Source organism: Tinamus guttatus, unplaced genomic scaffold, assembly GCF_059628265.1.
Source record: "Tinamus guttatus ecotype Peru unplaced genomic scaffold, ASM5962826v1 Tinamus_guttatus_pri_ptg000330l, whole genome shotgun sequence".
Taxonomy (NCBI): Eukaryota; Metazoa; Chordata; class Aves; order Tinamiformes; family Tinamidae; genus Tinamus; species Tinamus guttatus.
The window spans coordinates 2,429-22,892 of NW_028288864.1; the positions used below are offsets into that span (position 1 = coordinate 2,429).

General features: G+C 39.2%; 1 long non-coding RNA gene across 1 annotated transcript; it reads left to right on the plus strand.

Annotated features, from left to right (window-relative positions):
• The first annotated feature begins 781 nt into the window (after positions 1–781).
• Positions 782–18,631, plus strand: LOC148593811 (uncharacterized). Its single transcript, XR_015913635.1, has 3 exons — positions 782–942; positions 5,414–5,525; positions 18,378–18,631. It is a non-coding gene; the product is annotated as an uncharacterized LOC148593811 (long non-coding RNA).
• Positions 18,632–20,464: the final 1,833 nt, after the last annotated feature.

Sequence of the window (20,464 nt, forward strand, 5' to 3'; positions counted from 1 at the left end):
TTGTCCAGCAGTTATGATTTCCCTGGAGCAGTAGAAATGCTAATTAACGTTCACAGAGCTGTAACTGTTTAGCTTAATGGATAGGCTTCTTTTTATTATTGCCTTATTTCTATTCTTCCAAACAGACAGAGATTTTCTTTCACATAAAATGTATGTAGGCCAAAACCCAGCTGACATGATGATGATACCAATTTAGCTGAGTGTACCAACTCAAATGATGCAGTCGGTACAGTGTTAAATAACAGCTAAGGTTGTGCTTTAAGTTGAAACACTCCTTCAGTGAAGAAAAGCCCTACGAGAAAGGGCTCAAAGAGCATAGGAAGCTTATGAGGCGGCAGAGACAAATAGGAACAGTATTAAGAAAAAGGAAGATGTAAGTTGTCAAGGCTTCTAGCCTGAGCCACGGTTTGCTGTAAAATATCTTTCCAAAAGAAATGGCAGAAGTAATGTTTTAGCCACTAACCACAAGATGGGATACATACCTTGTATTTCTTTTAACATTCCAGCATAGGTGTGTCTATAGTATAAATAGTATAAAGAATGTTCCAGTTGAGGCTGCATGTGTCTCTAGTTTTGATAAAACAGTCACTCAGATGGGTGAATCTGCCAATTACTGGGGCTATTACTGCCTCCTGATAAGTCATATTATTGTTTTAATGAAAAAATGTTGGTAGTGTAGTGCTACAGGATGTATTTTAAGAGAGCTGTTTGTTGTACATTTTTATCTTGGAACAACAAGAAATTGTATCTTGCAAGCTCACAAACAGCCTCTGTCTTTTTCTATGAGATACATTGTTAAGGAAGAATGTATTTTAATTTTGAAGTCGGTTTACAAAACTTTTTGTTTTTATTTTTAGTCCTAGGCCACCACTTCCCCTGTCTCTCCTTCTATCCAGAAAAGAAGCGAGCAGAATAATTCAGTCATTCTGGAGAGGTTATCGGGTAAGAGTAATCTATAATTATTTTGCTTGATGTTGAATCTGTAAGACTGTGAAGGCCTTAGGGAAAATCCTTCCATAAATTTTAAGTAGAAGGTACTATAAATAACTAGAGCCCCCCACGGTTCATTGGCTTTGGATGTTTCTATGCATAGGATGCCTAGTAGACTATATTTTTTTCACAGGCATTTATGCTGATGTAATCGCCTTGTTTTCCTGAGCAACAGAAAACCTGCAGAAATTTGATTTTCAGAGTTAGAGTTAACACTGAGCAGCTTTCATTTGTTTGAGTTGATCTTTGACTAGTTACTAAAGCATGAGCTATTTTTTGTTTCATGCAGGGATATGTGCACAAACACACGAGGTTTGGTGAGGTCAGTTAGAAATAGAAGCATAGAGAAACAAGGGACAAAAAAATGAGACAAAGAATGTGACAGGAGGTCTATGAGAGGAACAAGACTGTTATTCAGGGAAAGGGAAAGCAAAATGGCAAGCAGATACTCTAAGCCATACTACTAATACAAAAGGAATGTAATCACCAGTTTAATGCGGAAGGGTAAGGCACATAACGTAACTGTGAAGAAAATTGGCTGATACCACTATAGAGAGTGATAACAGTGCTAAGGTTAGGATAAGAAATGCTTAATTTTGGCCTTACTGAATAGATTCAGACAAGCCTTTCTTTGAAAGGCTATAACACCTTCATGCTTGGGAACGAAAGGTACTTGGCATTTGGGTGGCTTTGTTGGCAACGGGGTGTTTGTAACCACCTTGGCCAAAATATATCCTAAATTTGACTGTAGCAAACCTGGCTTTTAAAAATGTGTACTTCTCGTGTGATTTGCAAAGACTTCTTAGTATTTAGCAGGCATTCTCTGAAGGGTCTACCTTTTCTAGACATGTTTCAGCCTGCAGCTGAAAGCCTGAGAAGACTTTTCCTTGTAATTTTAACTCTGAAATTCCACAAAGACCAGATCAGATTATCTGAATGTAGAACAGGGAGCCAATGTCTGAATTGCTCTCAGTGACATCCCTGCTGAGTCCAGGAAGTTCCCTGATTTGAATGCAGATGAGACGAGTACTAAAGCAACTATGGATGACAGGAAAAGGTTGACTGGAGGGAGGGGGGAAAAAAAAAAACAAGAGATAGACATTGAAGACAGTTAGCAAGGAAGGAAGGATGAGGAAGGAAACTGAGGCAAGAGTCATTAGATTGTATAACCTTGATTCCATTCCTTTCTCTGTTTGCATTCTCACAGTCTTTTATTCCATATATTCTATACTGTTATGTTTTGTATTTGACTCAGTAACACATGAAATGTCAAAACTTACCTTACCTTTGGCAGCTGCATTCTAACACAAAGTCTGTGTTTTGATGCTCTAACACAAAGTCTGATGCTCTAACACAAAGTCTGTGTTTTGATGCTCTTACAGTAGCTGCACTTCTCACTGAATAGGAGTAATGTTGGTGGGTGGATCAGTGGATGACTGTCCTGATTCACATTAGCACAGCCCAGGTGGACAGTGTAGCACGGCAGCTGGGCAGGCAAGAGAGGAGACTGCAAGGGGCTTGTCAGCCTGCATGTCCTAGTCCTCCTTGTGGAGCTTTGCATACAACTATGGGTTTCTCTCATATTAACAAAAACATAAATTTAGATATTGGCGAGTACAGAAATTCAAGTATAGCATTTGAAAGGGCACTTCATACTTGATTCCAGTTTATGTTCAGCTTTCCTCCTGGAAGTTGTGTCTATAAGTACCAGGTGTTTTGTAAATAACAGTCGTATAGAACACTTTCTGTTAAGGTTTTCTTCTGCTGTTAACGAGCAAGATTATAAGAGAGTGGCTTTTATAATCTACCATGCTGGCAAATACAGTGAAATCCTCTGAAGTGATCTCCTTAACTGATAGATTTTTGTGACACTTGATGTTTGTTCGTTTTCTCCGTTGCTTTTTTTAACCAGCGGTGGCATCGACAGTAACATTAATGAGCATCGACAGTATCACTGCAGGCATCCTCACAGTCCAGCATTGTAAAGGCAGCCATTATCCAATAGCTGTTTTTTTAGCTGAACACTGCAAGGTTGCTCAGATACCTTATGCTTCCAGCAAAGGTTCTGAAGGTCACTGTCTTTCCTTGCTATATTAATGTTTTTACCATGATATTTGTAATTCTAAACCAGTTCCCAAAACGGCAGGGGGAAGAGTGGGGGAAATGTAGTTACCAAAATGTAGGAGATCTTGAAAATTAATTCAATGATAATATTTTAGCTTATTAGATCTCAAAGAAGTTGAGTTTAAAAGAAAATTAATTGAAATTAGAATATAGAATCAAAATTATTAGTAAGAGTTTACTATTATGTTTATTGTTATAACACACTGTGTTTGTGCTTGTAACTTAAGAGAACATTAAGTTTATGTGGGAATTCTTCACATTAAAGATAAAGTATATTCTAAAAATTTGCTAATCAAAGATTTAACATGATTTGCCCTTAAAATAAATAGCTCTGTCAACTAAAAATAATTTTTCATTCAGATGATTTCTGACCATACAGAATCTACTATTTTCATATTTTATCTTTCAGATGTTATATTCAGTTTATAGAAATCAGTGTGGCCCCAGAAGATTTTTTTTTCCTCAACAGTTTAATGTTTAGAAATAGAGGCACAGCAGGATTCTGTATCTTCCCATCCCCTTTCTGACACTGTCGTTTATATGTCCCCTAAGCATTTCCTTTATTGTTTCCTAAACAAAACAACTCCATGTAATATGGAATTATGGATTCTATAAAAGTGAACATGATGGTATAAAAGAGATGAAATGTCTTGTGTGAGTCTAAAGAAACTACCCAGTATTTGGGTTCATGTACTATGTTTGGAAATAAATTTTGATGGCTTTTTAAAAATGGTTTTAATTTTTGTCTAGATAAAAGAAGTTTGCTAGTAAGATTTTTTTTTTGTTCTTAGGGTTTTGTATAACCTTATAAGATTATTTTGCAACTTTTATGGAAGGTATTACTGAATTTGTTCATCAGAACAAATATATGGGGTATTGCAAGAGGCCTATGAAGTATCTGATGTCAGGTCACTGAGCAAGAGTCTTCCCTGTTTGTATTGATTATGAAACCTTGCATTGTATTTCTGCTCTCTTGCTAGCAAGAGTACTCTAAAAAGAATACTTTTGCTAAATAATTTATAACCAGTGAGAACAGCAAGTCTTGCTCTCTATGTATTTCAGGAAAGCAGGAGAAAACTAGGAGGTAATGGAATAGAGTTCAAATAACCTAGCAAACTCATTACCATATCATACAAGGATTAAAAAAAAATCTAAGAAATTTTCTAAGTAGTTGGCTGCCTGAAAGCAGAAATGTATCCTGGAAAAAAAAAAACAAGAGTATTTCTACTTGGTTCTACCATTTGTTATTCAATTTTAGCCAGAGTACAAAAACAGTAAGTCCTAGAACATGAGGGTATTTTTTTTATATATATAACAATTAGAAAAAAAGGGAAAGTACATTTTTAATTACTTGATTGTAATTTAAATGTGACTCTAAGAATGATCCCTTATCCATGTCTAATCTAATAAATAGTACATCCTCCTTTCCCTCACTTTTAGAGGGACTGCATCTACTCTCCATTTTTCCTAGCACTGGTGTAGTAATTGTGGGAATTGTGCCAGTGAGGACACCTGGCAAGATATTCAACTGCTGTTTAATCAAGGCCTTGCACTGAGCGAGTTTAAGTAGCAGAGCAGTAAAAGCAACTGGTGCAAAACTAACTCTTACTCATGTAAGTAGGATCTACACCACCTCTAAAGAAGTAACAGAAGAATATAACTTATCTTAAATGAAGACAAAGGCCTGTGCCTTTTATCATTGTGCTCTATGACAGCAGATTGAAGTTCTTTGTATGGATGACGGGCAAAGAACGGGTATCATGTAGGGCGTTCCAAATACTTTAAATAATGGATTAATGACTCCCCTGGTATGGCTAGGATTGTCACTAAGCCTATTTGCAGCTGGTAGCAGGTGTGAATTGGTTTGCTGGGATGAATTTTCTGCTGTATGACCCTTCATGCGCCTCTCCTGCTCTATTATTATTGGTCAGTGGGTTGATTTTTTAGTGTTGTGGTTCTCTAAAGGCACTATCACCCATCAGTATAATGCTTAAATGTTAATTTACTCAATAAACATCTCACTCAAGTCACATTCTCAGGAGTGCTTGGTAATCAGGATGATCTGATAATTGGCATATTTATGTTTTCAGTGGGGCTTGTCAATTATATGGGGTTTATTTCTAGGTCAGTGGAAAACTGTAAACCTGTGATTGTGCTTTTACATCTGGCCCATGAAAATGATGGATGTCATGTGTTTTGCATAGTTACAGCCCTACAGAAATAATAATAATAATAAAAGTCTTCTTGGGATCCATGTGCATATGTAGTTTTAGATATATTTTCTATTTTCCTTTTCCAGGTCCGCCGTAATCCTGAGGTAAAAATGCTCCGTCAGTGGCAAAAGCAATTGAGAGAGGAAAAAAATGTTATTCAAAATTTGAAAGAATTCTGGATTAAGCAGGAAGCCAAAGGTAAGTTATCTAAATTGGATATTTTCAGGATTTTTTTATATTAAGTGTTTAATTTTTATGCTATACGTTAAGAAATATACTGTAGCACACTAATCAGAAGTGAAAACAGAAGCCAAGGTCTGACTAAAGTGTTTTTGCTGCTTCTTTACAATTGCTGTTTATTCTAAGCTAGTTGCTGGAATAGCTAAAAACGGTAATGAAAAGTACAGTACAGAGCTCAGTATTGTGTACGACTATGATATGTTGGGACATGATATTTCCTAGGGCAGGATTGTCTACGAGCTGTAGAGAATTTAAATACTCATTTTTATTAGACAGGTTCCGCACTGTAGTTTCTATCTGGTAAATGCTACACTGATATTTTCCAGTAGTTTTTTATAGCAGAAGTTGGACTGTGCAGTTCTAAAGAAAGAAAACAAACCCAAACGACCATGTATAATTACAAGGGAAAACAAGGCACATATTGCTTTAACAACTAACAGCATAACAGGGTTGCTTTTGCTATGGCTGTCAGCAAGGCCTCATCCATAGAGGCAACGTTGTTCTTTACTCACTGAAGCACAGCTATATAATTCTGATTGTTCACTGTGTCTCCTTGTCTTTTAAAGTGGAAGGATTCACTTGAAAATATCTCTAGCTCCTGAACTGGTCCATGTGTTATAAACCTCAGTGGACCATATTCAAACAGAGAAGAGGGCTATGAATTATGTGTCACGGGTAAAGATGAGAAGAGGCTGAAGCTTGAACAAGACGTATGTTTGAATCCCTGCAGGTTGAGGGCCTCTGAGAGGTTTTACAAGTACTGCCTCCAAGTCAGTTAGATGCCTCTTATCCAGAAAGACATCTGACTTTACACTTCAAATGGCTCCATCTGAAATTAGCACCTTCCTCTTAACAGGAATCCTCTCCCCTTAGAGATGCCTAATGATCTGGGCAGCTTTTCACTCAACATTGAGTATTTGTGGGTCACTCTATGGAGATGCTTGTCTGTCCTATCTCTATAGACTGTCTTGGTGTTTCATTATTTCAGCTCCTTGAGCAAGGTACCCAATTCCTACGCACTAAAAGTCTAAGTGGAAGCATGGACTATGCTCTTTTGGACTTCCTCACAAATGGTGTTTCATAATGCAAGTCGTATGTAAACCTAATGGCACTTCTTAAATAAGTGGAGTTATTGTATTCGTGCACAAGTGTGAAACAGTGTCTTTTGGAGTTGTGTTTGCCTTCACACAACATCCTTTAATTTAGAAGCAACAGTAAGAATGTCTACACATAAATAGTACTTATTAACATCACTTCTGTAATAAGCTGAGCTTGTAGTAAATGATTAGATCTTTCCTATTCTTCAGTAATTTTACTCATTGAATATTGTGGAATTGCTAATTTCAGAACTGCTTTTTAATAGATGATATAACAAAACTTTTAATTATAAAATACTCCATATTCTGTAAATGCCAAAAGAATTAACAGCAGTCAGATCATTAACCTATTGCACTGCAATTATTTTTCGCTTTTTATTGTTCTTTCCATTCCATTTATCATCAGTCACAAGTAGAAAAGGCTGAAAGTACAACATGGAAGTTGCCTGCATTTTCCCTTTGTGTTTGCAATCTTGAAAAGTCTTTGCCAAAGGTAAAAGGAGTTTCTCCTTTCACATATGTGAAAGGACAGATCTGTTTCTAATAATGATTATTATAATAACTGGAGTTACAGAATAGCCCTTTCTTTTCAGTTTTTCAAATTTTGACTTTTTTCCCTTCATACAGTATAAATGTAATAGGCACTTGGGGATAATGATAACATTTTAAACACATGCTGGATTCTTGTGCTTGTGTAGAATCCCAGTGGTTTCAGATGGGCTGCTTTTTTATAGTAATAGCAAACATAGTTATAAATTGATAAATTCTCCATCTTTTCAAGCTTCCCTGTTGAATAACATTTGATTTCCTAAGCATCTTCTCATTTTTTTTTTCCTGTTTGTACTTGCACATCTGTTGGATAGCATTAGTTTTGAAAAGATATAGTCAAGGTAATGTTGCAGATACAAGTGTAATGTCACTGTCAAGCATTTGGTTATGTAACAAACTAATTCTGTCAGAACGGTGTAAGTAGATTTTTGCAGGGGATATTTTCTAATGAACTCAGGGTTCTGTATATATAGTATAAATGTTTCTACTAAATGTCGTAATAAATAGTGGTATCGTAATAAAATTTCTTCTATAAGGAGTCAAGTGGAATAGCATTTAAACCCATTCTTGTACAACAGCCATGCAGTAGACTCCAGCCGTACTGGGAGTGGGTTTTTGTTTTTGTATTTATGAATTAATCTACTTTTTATTTTCCCCACGTAATATTAAGTGAACCAGTGGCAACTCTCACACTCTAGGACAGGTAGGCTGCTGCATTTTTAGAGCTGCCTGTGTGTGTCTCCTGCTTTAGCCCAGCACAGTGCTCACCTGCTTGTCACATTTCCCAGGTGGTACCACATGCAAAACCAGGGAAAAGTCGTGTCCATCCCTGATGAGCAGTGGTCTGTGCTAGCAGACCCAGCTCCCAGGCTGGCAGAAGGACCAAGGCTTTGGTCCCGTCTGCGGTGCTGCATCGCTGCGGCAGGGCTCAGTTCCAGGGACACTGGCCTCAGTGCACACACGCGTGCACAGGCGCGCACACGCACAGCCGTCCTTCGGTTTATTCCCAAGTGCAGCATCTGGAGCCCTGAGAGGCGCTCAGGATTCTTGCATTCCAGAAAAGTTAAGGCAGGGAACCAGCTCAATGCTGTGAGTGAATTCTCTCCAGATGTTGTAGTAGCGGGATAGTTCAGCAAAACTGGTCTAGGAAATGAGCTGCTAAAATTGTCCACGTTGATTTCTTTAGTTTGCACATGCGTGCAAGGAGAATTGTGTACGAAGGCCGTGTTTGTGTAGGTGCACGAGGTAGCTTTGTGTTGTATATGTGGGCAATCACAATTCACAATTATCACACATACAAAAAATAAGAGGTAAAATTACAAGTGGATTTTCAGAGGACAGGTTGAAATCATTTTGCAAATGTTGCTAGTAAGAATACATAAAATGGCAACAAAAACAGGAAGAGTGGACTGCTCTCACTGGGTAACTGAATTCAAGGGGCTCCTGTCACTAAATAAAATGAAGCATTTCCATAAACCATACATATATTGCTTTGGAGAATAATGTAGTGATAAGATTTCCTCTACATTCTTTACCATGTGTTTCAAGAAGAAAAAAAAGTTTCCTTTTAACCCCTTCACAGAGCTTTCCTTCCATCAAAATATTATAGAACTGCAGCACACACAGCTGTTTTACCACTTCAAAGAAAATTGTAAAATTGCCCCTTTTCATTTTTTTCTATTTAAGCAGTTCACATTTGTATTACTTCTAGTATTTTAGCTTTTCATATTATCAAATTATTCCTATAATGACTTAACTGAGCCCTGTTACATTAACTTAAGAGTATCCATACATAAAATAGCCTTGAGGCACAGGCAGCTGCCTATTTAGGAGCAGCTGTAATAGTTCCTGTCCAGTGTTTTTCATTATCCATCTCAGCTGCAATGCCATAATTTTGTTAATACTCCAGCTGTTCTTATTTCTGCTATTATTATTCTGTTGTTTATTACCGTTATTAAACCCTGTTTTGTTGTAAAGTCAAAATGGTTAGTTTAAACTGCCAGCATAGGTGATTCAGTTTAACCCAGCTGACTTTGCACTAAAGTGGATTAGGAGCGCTCATACAATAATGGATAGCACAGCACAACTACTTTTTAAGCTCGTCTATCTACACATTGGTTTAACTGAATTACTGTGAAATCTCCCCTTTAGTTAAACCATTGAGCTATTTGTACCAGGCAGAACAAAGCATTTGTTGTTGCTCAGGACTCAGATGTCACAAGAAAAGAATTAGATGCATAATAATAATGAAAGCTTAAAATAGATACAGCATTTTATTACAAACTGTATTACATTATTTGAAACAATGAATTATTTCTTGAATTTGTATGTGACTTCAAACCTGTTTATTAAGTGCTGTAAAGAGAGGTGGATCTAAGTGTAGGGGATGAATGGTTTGAGCTGCCAAATAGCTCTTAGAAAATGCTGACTGGAGCAGTAATGTGATTCTACAGACACTACTAGAAAGATCAGCACACCCTCCGTGGAAATACCAGCCAAAGACTCTGCCCGCGGGAGCCAGACCATTGCTGTGCGTCCCAGTGCGGCGCTTCCTGTGCGCGGCTTCAACGCTTGGAATTTTATGAGTCTGTGTTTGTATAATATTGAACACTGTGACGCGTAAAGAGGATCTTAAATAGAAGTTATAAATGTAAGCTTACTGTATATAGAAATTCAAAGTCATTTGTTTTCAGAAGTGTGTTCACATACATCCATTACTACTGAGACAAATACTGAAGTGCTAATTTTCATTAGAACAGAACCAGAGCCCTTGAGTTGTGCTACGCAGGGACCGGGAGGGGGATGTCTGTGTGGCAGCAGGTGCTCCAGCAACTGGCCCATTAAAGAGGCAGCCCCGTGGTGCCCTGGGCAGCGCTCCTGCCGTCCGGGCCGTGCCGGGCTGCAGCAGCCTTGCCTTGGGGTCACTTAATTCTGCTGGCTGGGCTGACCAAAAACTGCCCTTCATTTTCATTCCTGGTGTGGCTTGGGGGAGTTTTCTGCTGGATCAGACGGCTGAACTGACTCCAGTGACCCGATCCTTAGATCCAGTATAAGGGAAATGGTGCAGCGGAACAGAGGGAAGGAAAACTGCCCATCTGTGATGGCAGCTCCCTTTTAGATGAGCTGCTGGCCCTGTGCCTGCTGCATCACGTGAAGCCCTGCGCGGCGCAGGACGTCTGCTGGGTTTCATAGGCCAGGATGTCATGAGACCTCTATGCCAGTCTCTGGTTGCCACCCACTTCAAAACATTTTTTTATTTGTATATCTCTGGGTTTTTTTTCCTTATATTAAAAATGTTGAAGAAGTGTTCTGGGATATATATTAAAACTTTGTTTGAAAATTGCTATAGAAAATGCAGTCTGGAAATGAGGAGTATCTTGCGGGATTGCTGAGCTCTCCTAATGCATTTGCGTGCTTAATTTCTTCTTGCGTTCAAAAGAAAAAGATGCATTTCTTCCACCCCTTATCTAAGATCATACAGTTGAATCATTTATTTTGTTTGCTACACTGGTTGTGATCTGTATTTAGGGTCTGATAGTCCTTGCTCTAAATGGTTTCTGCTTTCAGACTGAAAATGTAGAGAAGCATAAAACTGAAGAGTCGGTGTAGTGACTCACAGGTTTACACTTGCAGAGAGGAGAATCGCCCCCAAAATGACTGTCCTGGTTTAGCACAGTGGATGGGATAAATTGGTTCCTGAATCTTTTACAGATGTTTCTAAAAATACTGCCTTCTACAGAAAGTGCTACTGAGAAAAAAAAAAACTCCAGAGGATAGGAGAGAACAGCAGATGGACTGGGGCTTTTTCTGAAGATGTTGTCTTTTCTGGTTTTGTTAGCTGAGTTCACTGAAGCAACTTTAATAGAAATTTTATTTAAATACGTTCTTCATTAGCAAGCAATAACTGCTTGTTGCCTGGGATCCTGGTTGGCAGGATGTGGTGCAATAGGGGACACGGAGCAAGACCCGCTTGGGTTCGATGCAGCTGGTGACCTATTGCGCCAATGTCCGTCTGCTCTGACGTCCCTTCCCGGCACGCGTTTCTCTAGGGCTGTCCATACGAATTTTGTCAATATCTGCAGCCTAAAATAATCCTTCTGAAATTGTTGTTTGCTACATCTTGTCTTACCTGGTATTCCATATTGTCCCCTCATGTGTTTCCTTTACCGTATTTGAACGTAAGCCTTTGCGCTTTGGTTAAAGACCTAATTACGTCTTTGAAAACAGATCCTCATGGGAATGAAATAGAGCTATTCTGTAATAGTTTAACTGGCAGTGACAGATGAAGGAGAAGTGGAGAGTACAGAGAAAGCACTTGGAACTGGGACCTCTGCAAGGGGCTACAATTAAAGGAGAACTTCTAATTTTCCTCTTTTTTTGTGCCTCTGTACAATGGACAAGCTCTGTCTAGTCTCAATTCGGAGCAATGTTATGCAGATGTGGCACCCATGAGGCAGCACTGAGAATGCAAAAGTATCTGTCAAACAGTGAAAGGAATTTGAAAATATTTGACCTTTATTTTTAAAAGTCTAAACCTTTATTCATCTCTTAAGAGCACAGAGCGCTCTACTGACACTATCTGTTACAGCGGTTATTTCTGTCCGAGTGTACTCTTGAAAAGACATGCGGTTCTGTACACACTGTCTAGTACTTTCAGCTATTTTCTTCTTAAAGACTTTCTTTTCTTCTTTCCCTGGTAAATGTTGTATAATTTTATCTTTAAAAAGCACTGATATTGGATGAAGTTGTGAATTTTTTTGTTAAAAACCTGTGACCCTATTTGCTTAGGAGTTCTTACAGATCAGCCATAGATAATAGCTTTGCAAAGTGCTTTTCTAACAGTGAATGTACTCAGTATGTGAAAAATCTAGTTAAACCAAAAGGAGAAACAAAATAATCTTAACAGCAGGTGTGCGTGAGGGGGTGACTGATTTCTACAGGAGGGGAATATTCCTTTACATGCCTTTCAGTTTTCAAGCTATATTTCTCTCTGGCAGTAAAAGGTATCTTATTACTTACCTACAGTGAGGTTTTAGAGATATTTCTTCCGAAGAATGACTCCTTTTCCTTAGGAAGATGCAGCCAGCAGTGTGTTGAAGACGAACTCAAAATGTAGGTGGTCTGTCATTGGAAAATCCTTGAAAACCAGAATAAAGGGGAGAACAGCCTGCATATTTGGGAGCGTGTGCTGCACTAGAGCAGGAACAGATGCCTACTGTCAAACAAGGAAATGCAGCCGCTCCTTACACAGCTGTGGTGTCTCCACCTGAATTGGAAAGAAAGGTTTGAAAGCGGAGTGTGTTTAGCAGGTGAGGTTGAAGTGCAGAGTCAAGTCTGCACACTTCTGGAGAATGGCTGCATCAGGGATGAGGGAAAGCACAGAGTACAAAACATAGAGTTTTAAAAAGAGGAAGGAGTGATATAATTCATTACCCAGGAAAATATCTGCAGAGTGAACCTTCTTGGAATTTGTTCTATAAACAAGTAAACATGTGAGTAGAGTCATGTGCTCCAACTGATCCTTATTAATGAGGCCGTACATGAGGTTGCAATTGCCTGGATGTTTGCACAACTAAGATTTCAAACAAAACAGCAAAGAGGGGATATATGAAAGGGGCATCTTAATTGAGGTTTAAAAAACACTTAAAATGCACTGTAGGTTATAGTTCTGGTTTAGCAGATGTAGCCTGCACAGAGAGTGGATCTCATAAAAACTACACCTCGGTGGTTTATATAGAAAAATTCAGCTCAGTAAAACATAGGGTATTTTATAATTCTTTCGTGAGAGTTTTCCTCCTTCCTTATTTTCCACCTTGACCAAGAATGGATGATACTCAGTTATATTTTAGAGGGAATTTAAATAATGTCATTTCTTTCTAACTTCATCTGTTTTCTTCTTACCGTAGCTGTAGATCCTTAATGTGTCTTATTATGGAGCTCTTGAAAGTGGGCACCACCAAATATTCCATGGTTTTATACTTCTAAAATGTATGAATTTCTCTATTAAGATCAGTTAAGATCTGTCATATTGCAAGTATTTCCTTGAATGATTTTCATTCAAAATGACTGTATAGAGTAAAAAAAGAGGTTTAAAGCAAAGGACTAATTGCTGTCAGTAGAGTGCTCTGTGCAATTAGAAGAATTTTACTCTATATTTTTAAACATCATTTTATTTATAGATATTAGGGTTGCTGATACAAAACACTAATCTTTCTTTCGTAAAGCAAAAGTGCTCTATTCAACATGATTTTAAATGGGTTCAGCTATAAATTTGCATGCATTTTAAAAGCAAATATCTAAACCTTTAGTTATACAAGAGACCTTAAAAACATACTTAAAATAAAAGAAAATGCAAGAACAAAGCCGTGCCAGTAGCCTAGTATGTGGTGTTTTTCATCAAGCCTAATTCAAGATGCTTGAGATGTTTCTGCAAGTTTAATCTTGGCACTAACAGCTGAGAATGTAGTGATAAAAGTCATGAGACTCATGATGTAGATTCCACTTTATTGGTCCACACCCAGACTCAAATGTCTTTGAAAAGCCATATAGATTGCAGTAATGTTTAATTTCTGAAACTGCATGGGGAATATTTAAAAAGATACAGATGATAATTTAGACAAGCTATGAAATATGTGATCTTCTGAAATGCACTTACTGCTGTGCAGTTCTGTCAGCTCGCTCAACTAATCCTCCAGTGCCAAAGATCTGGTTTTACCCTTCGCTTTGCAGGTTGTAATAGTGATCTGCAGTGGGGAAAAAAATACAATTTGGTGGTGATTCTGTGATATATAAAGATAGATACGTTTGAGGTGTTTTGTTTTCCTCTTGAAGGAGAAGAGGAATTCTTCACAGTTTTTGTAGGGGAAGGTAGTTTGGTTTTGTCTCTTTACTTTCATTTCTCAAGATAATAGTGAAAAACATGAGATTGCTTTACATGAAAATTCATTTTTGTTTTCTGTTGGTCATTCAGGTGTATGAAAACAAAATTTCCAGCTAACCACAGGGTAGCTTTAGTGCTGGAGGAAACACTATCCTCAATTAAGAAACAAAACCAGCATCAAGTCCTGCAGCAAAACAAGATTTGATGTTTTTAGGGGGAAAAGAATGGGAAAAGAAAAACCCCTGAGTTGTTAATGGAGTCTTAAAATATGATTCGTAGGTGAGCTCAGGAGTGATATATTGCAGAATATCAATTGATTAGCCCCAAACTTCCCTTTAAATCCGGGCTGTGGTTATTAGTTACGTGGAGGAGCTTTTGTATGTAGCTTTGTGCCTGATCGTTTGTTTTACTCTGTGTGAGCATTTGAGTTTGGTGCCTTCACAGAACCTGACAGGTTTTCCAGCATTGCAGAAATAGGTGTGCTAATGCAGGCCCATGGAGTTTCTTTGGCTTCCTTCTGGAATTCCCAAGCTGCTTTTTGCTGGCTTCTAGCACACAGTAGTTATTTCTCCCCACTTTGGGTCAGCTTTCGCTTTTCACCTTTTTTTTTTTTCTTAAATCCACCCCCCTACTTACATGGGGGACAGCTTCATTGATTGCTTCCCAACGAAGATATCCTACTGCCTTCATTCTGGATTTTTCCTTCCACAGTCCAGGCTCATTTTCCCCAAAATGTTGTGTTACTTTCTGAGAATCTCATTTTTCAGTGTTTCTTCCTGTGCGTTTCTCTTTGTGTGCTTTGACTCGTAAAAATGCCGCACGGATGTGTCGCCTTCATCTTTTTATTAAAAGATGCAGGAAACACAATGCATGACACAAGGACAGCTAGGAACCTCTCACGCGTTTTTGCCAGTTCTGTTACTGGTTGTTGGTGTTTAGTTGTCCTCTCTGTGTCAGTCCTTGCTTCCTTAACGCAGCTCTTCAGTGGGTGGATGGATTTGCCCAAGCCGTGCGTGTTCCCTCAAGGCGCTCGGTGCAGGGAGCGTCCGCGTGTGCCCGGCCTTTCCCAAGCCCCGTGGGCAGCCCTCGGGGGCCGGTGCTGCGTTCGGACGTGGCGCTGCCCCGTGCGGAGCTGTGCAGAGCCGGGGCTCAGGCCTGACGTGCTCCTGCGGTCGGTGTCACCCAGACAAGGGTAGGGGTTGGCACAACTCGCTGTCGCTACGGAGCGTTGGGCCGGCGCCGCCGTGCGCACGGTTAACGTAAGCAGCGTCCCAGTGAGGGAGCTGCTGGGAGGTTCATGATAGCACATGCATCTGTGGGTGTAATCTCCAATTTCTTCAATTAATTATGTGGCTTTTTTCAATATATTTGTTTATAATACATCAATCTTCTATCGCTGGTGACTGAAGATATTTTAGGTGACAAATTTCACTAATTGTGGCATGCATGATGACTTCAAAGACTAAGGGGCCAAAATTTTATATATACACTTTATAAAGAACTGTCTCTTTAAAAGTCAGGTCTTATTTCAGAAGGCTGCTGGCAGCTCTAATTTCATGTTCAGACTTCTTTGGCATTTCATTGGAAGGCTGGGGTGAAACTCCTTTCTATTTATAAATTTTACTCTAAGCCCCTACTAATAAGTTATTCCAATAGATTTTCCTTAATGGATTTTCATCTTCTTACTGTCTGAGTATATGGTATTTTTCATTACTGTTGTCAACTGTTTAAATTACTAAATGTAATTCTCATAGTTCTTATGATTTAAACAAAATCAGGAGTGTGGGTGTATAAACCTTTCATAAGATATGTCACAAACCAGTGGTATTATAGTGTAGTGTATAAAGTAGGTCATAGTTTATTCACTGTTACACTGAAACAACCAAGTCTTTAAACCAGAATGTCAGTCTTGATTCTGCATCTGCATTAGGATGAAGGAAAAATGTCTCTTGTATCTAAAATAAATAAATGTAAAGATGTGTGAACTTAATGCATAAATGAATAGGACAGAGGCCTCACTATGCAATCCTTGGATGTCTAATGGGGTTTTGAAGGCTTCTTTTTTTTTATTTGATGTATTTCACCCCCCAGGAGTTGCTGTGGGTCGTTGGCTCTCTCGGTAGGTGATTTCTGCACACTCTGTTAAGCAGATCCGTGGGGCCTGAGCTGCCCCCTTTCAGGGAGTCTCGCTGTGGGGAGCTCTCCTTGGCAGCAGAGCTGCAGCAGCCGCTGCGTGAGTGACATCCTGAGGCATCTTGTCCTTGCTGCTCGTGCCCACAGCCTTTCCCTGTGTTCATGGCATCTTTCTAAAGGAAAAAGAGATTGTCTGCAGCTGCGTAGTTGTAAGCAAGTTGCTCATGTTGACATTTACACTGGTCCTTCCTTTTAGCTGTGTTGTCTGAAAATAAAGGGTGGGATAACCAGCTAGTGTGAGTTGTTTTAAACTTCATAGGAACTACATTGATCAACCAATTCAACTTACTGGCTAGGCCTTTCAGAATGATAAATGGAAGCTAGTTTACTTTGAGGTGTACGGTTTTTTTCTGATGGAAGTTTCTAGTGAGAAGACTTAGTCATTCAGTCTTTCCCCATCTTCTTAGCGTATGTGAATCCTGAGGACATCTTACTTCTCTGTCTGCCTAAGAAGCAAGTGTATGTCCAAAGCTATTTAAATAACTGCCTGAAATCCAGATCCTTCCTGACAACCTGGGTGTCCTGTTTAGTGTGATGTGATTTGAAAATGTTGTGCCTAACTAACACAGGCTGCGATAAGACAGGGGAGCTCCTGACTAAAGGACTGCGAGCAGCTCCCTGAAACACCTGCTGGTTCTGACCTGGAGCCATGTGCCTTAGGCCTGGCGTTTCTGAATGTGTGGAAAGCTTTTAGGAATCATTGGCAAAGACTGGCATCACATTGGGGAATGTTACACAGGATTCTACCCAATAGTTAGTGTATTCTCTGTGTGATACAGTCACAGGATATTTAATCTAGTCTATTTTCCCTCTTTATCAGCCCTAACCAAGTCCTAAACATCCAGAAATGTCTTGTACCAACTGGCACCTATTGCCTTGACCACTGTAGAACACAGGCCATATCCCGCCACCTAGATGGCATTTTGGATGTCTAGGCATCAGGGCTGTCTCACTGCCAAGCAACTTTTTTCCAGTAAGTTTTCTGCAAGATGAGATCTTCCACATTGGTAGCTCGTGAAGCACCTTAGCTGAGATCATGGGCTTGTTGTGACCTGGTATCCTGGTACAAAGCAGGGGCGTTTGCGTTGCTGGTTTTCAGTTGCGTGTTCCAGAAAGGCAACTAGGCTCTCCTGAAACTCTAGGTAGCATAGATAGCTCTAGGTAGCATAGATAGCTCTAGGTGGTTAATCTGTGTTTTTGTTTTGTATATATAAAACATAACTTTTATATATAAAAGCTTCCCAGTGAACTTTCTTTACTTGAAGGGCAGATAGTACAGAAACCTCTTCTGAAGTGTAGGGGGTACAGAAACAGATGTTTATCTTTACAGGTTAAAGGGCAGTTTTAAAAATGTGAAGAATGGCACAATATGAGAGCTGAAATCATAAAAATGGACTGAGGAGCTAGACTATTGGATCAGCAGAAGAAAAACATTAGGCTAAACTGTGTTAGAGCCCTCTGAAAAGAATACAGAGCTTTGAAAAACAGCTTTCACTGGGGGGTGGGACATTTTCCTTTTATGTGGAGCTTTTGTTCATTTAGGATTGTTTACTCCAGCAAGCCACCCTGTGCTCTTTGTTTGACTGATTTTCCCATTTGGCAGCCCTTTTGCAATCACATGGATAACATTCTTCTTTCTACTGAGACATAGAAAAACTATTCTTTATTGACCTTGCTTGTTGTCCTCAGTGACAAAAAATATATTTATGTATTAAGTGAACAGTATGACTTCAGTCATCACTAACTTTTAATTGAAAATCTTCAAAGTAAAAACAACTCAAAGAGCTGCTTTCATTTTTTTGAACATCAAGTGAACAGCCCAATGACTTTTTTTACTAGCAAACATCCCTGTCCTCAGCTGCACATACACAACTCCCACAGCGGGCACTGAGAAACGTGTACAAGCGCGTGAGGCCTGGGTCAGAACAAAGAGTGCCCTGCATGGGAGGCAGGTCTTTGGCATTTGGTGGGGTGATTTTTTTTGGGATTTTTGTACTAAACAACAGAGTATTTACTATGGAAGTACGGGTGCTTTTCATTTCTACAAATGTTTTGGAAAGTTAAGTAATATTTTGTTTTATATGGTTGCAGTGGGAAGCAAATTAGAAGATTCAGAAGAACCTACACCAGATCACTCAGGATCTCCTTTAGTTCTTTCACCATCACCACAAAACACTGAGATCAAGGACTGAACTCTGTGTGGAACTAATTTAGAAACTCTCTTAGCATTACAGTTTTACTTTGACACGTGAGGTGTTGTAAATCAAAGTGACTTTACATAAGGACTCGGCCTGCCAGAGCAAATTCTGTCCTGTGTGAGGACAATTCTGTTAAAACAGACAGGATTGTCTGCACTGGGCCAAAATTTTCACGCCCATGTTCAGCTGATGTCCTGAGTCCTAGAGCTAAGGTTCTGATGGAGACAAAACTCCAGAGGAAATGAATGGGGTTACATCCAGGTGCAGGCTAAGTGTTAAAACCAAGGCAAAAGTCTTGTTTTGGTATAAACAGCTTCTGCAGAGCTGTGGCAGTTTGCACCACTCTGTTCCTAGTGGTCTAGTTTTCAAAGTGGCTGTGCCTTTGCCGAGTCCAGGGAAGGCAGTGAGAGTGTTGGGTGCTCGGCCTTTCTGCAGAGGACAAAAGTTCAAAGGGCCTTTTGTTGTCACTTAATCCATGTGCCAAGAAAGTCTAAAATTAAGATCCCAGAACAGCATTTGTCACGATCTTTCAGAGTTGTACTTTCTTATAAAAAGGGCAAGCAAATTAAAAAATGGACCTGGCCCTCAGATGAAGAACCCCTTGTTATTCTCCAATTCACTCCTGTGAGGCACAGTCCTGTATTTTCAATTTCCCAGTTAGAGATGGATAGAATGATTAGAATTAGATCAGAACTTATAAATAAATCCAACAAAGATCTATTTGGTTTGAATAAACCATGGTAAAACATGGGTACCTTCTAACTCTTGATGTCTTCCAATATGTATTTTTTTTTTCCGTGACCTAAGCTTTGCCTTCGTTGTTATAGTGACACCTACCCCAGGGCTGTTAGATAGTATTTTATGATGCTGGTTGTTGATCCAGGTCAGGAACACTAAACCATACAAAAGCACAGATATGTAGGTGTCAGAAAACATCAGGATGGTCCTGACCCCTTCCTTTCACCAGCGCTAGCCCCTGTCTGCTCAAAAACTGAGTCAGTTCAGGAAACTGCTGAGGCAGCTGAAAAAAAAAGTATCATTATTACCGTAGTGTTGGTTGCTCAGCTCCTTACCGGCTCACCGGGGCTCTGGGAGGTGCCAGAGCTGGTAGCAACAAGTGTGGAGAGGCAGCCTGAGCCTTTAGGAGCCAGTGTCCTTTAGTTAGCTTGGCTTTAATGCTGTCTGTACAGTGGGAGTGCAAAAATTTTGTGTCGATTTTAACACCAAGTTAACACAAACGTTGTAAGTAAATAGTAAAGCCTTTATTCTCGTTAAGAACAGCATTTTGAAAATAAAACATTTGCCCATGCTTTACAACCTTTGTAGTTTTGTATACTTATGTACAGTCTTCATGGTACACATTGATTGTCTTGAAAATCCTTCAAAGATGTACTTAATATGCAACAGTCAGCGGAAAAAAAAGGGTACGTTATAAAACACACATTAATACATTTAATAAATATATATTATCTATCAAAAATGAGCTTTAGCTCTCATCAATTAATAAAAAGCACCTGCTTTGTAATCCTGTAAGCTGGTAGAATAGTCCAATTGTTTTATTATAAAAGCTACAATGCTCCCTTTTTTACAGCCTTTGGTTAGACCCAAGACATCCAGCTCAAACAAAGCCAACCAAGATGCCTGTGTTTACACTAAAAACAGCTAATTCTATAATACTTCATGTACCTTGTTTATAGAAACAACTGTGTGGATTCAGAGTGCCACCTGCAAGATGCCACATGCTTCCTGGCATGTGCCAAAGACCCTGAACTCTCTTGAAAGCAGGACAGGGTCTGGACATTATGGCCCTGAACAATTCCTAGCCATTGAGCAAAAGCCACTTATTAAAAATTTATTTTGGTAACGATATTTTCAGAAGCTTTAGGATTTCAGTTTTTCCTGTATGGATATACCATGAGGAAATGACCATCAAGGGACAACATAGTAGCTTTTATAGCATAAAAGCTAATTATAATTAAA